The sequence below is a fragment of the Nicotiana tabacum genome, chromosome 7 (assembly GCF_000715075.1).
Source record: "Nicotiana tabacum cultivar K326 chromosome 7, ASM71507v2, whole genome shotgun sequence".
Lineage (NCBI taxonomy): Eukaryota > Viridiplantae > Streptophyta > Magnoliopsida > Solanales > Solanaceae > Nicotiana > Nicotiana tabacum.
In genome coordinates this window covers 164,066,585-164,068,741 of record NC_134086.1, presented here as the reverse complement: position 1 = coordinate 164,068,741, position 2,157 = coordinate 164,066,585, and the positions used below count along the sequence as shown (strand labels likewise).

At 37.1% G+C, this 2,157-nt stretch overlaps 1 pseudogene; it reads left to right on the top strand.

Moving 5' to 3' along the window:
- On the top strand, positions 1–1,861 carry LOC107804682 (pre-mRNA-splicing factor cwc22-like; annotated as a pseudogene).
- The last annotated feature ends 296 nt before the right edge of the window (positions 1,862–2,157 follow it).

The window sequence follows — 2,157 nt, the reverse complement described above, 5'->3', positions numbered from 1 at the left end:
AACGCATTTTTCAACTCTTGACCACGGAGATGGAGAGATATTCTTTTGGGAAAGAAAGAAAAAGAGCAGATACAGTTGTTGAATACGAGAGGAAGAGTATCAATGGTTGATGAATAAGGTGAACGCAATCAACATTAAAAACGTTATACCTGAATTGTTTTCTGAAAATTTAATTCGAGGTAGAGGTTTATTTTGCAGGTACATTATCAAATCCCAAATCGCTTCTCCAATTTTCACTGACGTTTACGCTGCTGTCGTCGCCGTCGTTAATAGCAAAATCCCACTAATCGGAGATCTATTGTTAAGAAGAATTATACTTCAACTGAAAAAACCTGTTAATAAGCCACAGTTATTAGCAACCGTCAAGTTTATTGCTCATCTCGTGAATCAGCAAGTCGTGCACGAACTTATTGCTTTGCAATTACTTACAGTTTTTCTGGAGAATCCAACTGAAGATAGTGTTGAGGTTGCGGTTAGTTTTGTCACTGAATGCGGTTCAATTCTTCAGGATCTCTGTCCCTTAGGGTTGCACGCTATTTTTGAGCGGTTTAGAGATATACTTCATGAAGGAAAAATAGATAAAAGGATTCAGTTCTTAATTGAAAACCTTTTTGCTTTGAGAAAAGCAAAGTTTCAGGGATACCCTGCTGTTCGTCCTGAACTTGGCTTAGTTGAGCTGGAAGATCAATTAACACATGAAATCTCTCTCTCAGATAAAGTAGATTCAGAAATTGCTTTAGATGTTTTTCAGCGTGATCCTAATTTTGCAGAAAACGAAAAAAAATATGAAGAATTAAAGAAGATGACACTAGGTGAAGAGTCTCAGGAAGAAGAAGATTCCGATGCACAATCAGATGAAGAGGATGACGAGGAGAAAACGGAAATAAAAGACGAGACAGAAACAAACTTGATCAATCTTCGTAGGACGATTTACCAGACGATTATGTCAAGTGTTGATTTTGAAGAAGCGGGGCATAAGCTAATGAAATTAAGACTAGAGCCTGGTCAGGAGATGGAATTATGTGTAATGTTATTGGAGTGTTGCAGTCAAGAGCGGACTTATCTCCGTTACTATGGACATTTGGGTCAGCGTTTTTGTATGATCAATAAAGTTTACCAGGAGAACTTTGATAAATGCTTTGTGCAGCAATACTCCATGATCCACCGTCTTGAAACTAACAAACTGCGCAATGTGGCTAAGTTTTTTGCTCATTTACTCGCTGCTGATGCACTGCCTTGGCATGTTTTGGCTTATATAAGGTTGACAGAAGAGGACACTACATCTTCTTCTCGTATATTTATCAAGATCCTATTCCAGGAGTTGGCTGAGCAGCTTGGCATCTGTTTGATGAATGAACGTCTTAATGATCCCACTATGCAACAGTCTTTTGAGTCAATATTTCCAAAGGATAATCCGAAAAATACTAGGTTTGCAATCAACTTCTTCACTTCCATTGGTCTAGGTGGGATAACTGAAAATCTGCGAGAGTATTTAAAGAACATGTTCAAGACTAATCATGCAAGAACAAAAGCCTGTCTCTAAATCAGGTGAATATGAGAGTTCAAGCTCTGATTCGGAATCTTTGGGTTCTGAATCAGAATCAGGTAGTGATAGTGAAAGTGATGATCGCCGAAGGAAGAGGAGGAGAACAAGTTAGGGATTTCAGATTGACAAAGTGTTTCAAGTCTGATATTGTAGCTATGTTTTTTTGTATTTCATTTCAATTCATTTCAGTTGTCTGATATTCGAACAAAGCTAGTTACGCTGGTGTTGTTATCAGAGAACACTGTAGAGTAAGTCATTAATGTTAATTCATGCTATAAATTCTGGAAAAATTAGCTATGAGTATACATTTGTTAATATGATTCTTAAACTCCTTACACATGCCAACAACAGTTGCCCTAGTTGAATTATTTAGAATAGATTTCCGATGACGGTTTTGGTTTCTCCTAGACCAATTGTCTTTATTACATTTTTCTTCTAGCATTTGATCATAAAAGCAAAATTCTTTGTTGTTCTTGTGGGCAGAACCTTGTCAAGAGGTATGATGTTATAGAATGTGATGCACTGGTTGTTGTTGGAGTTGACAGACCAGTAAGTTAATCGAATTTTCTTTGTTTTGACCATGTCCATACTTCATTGTAAGCATTCTAGAT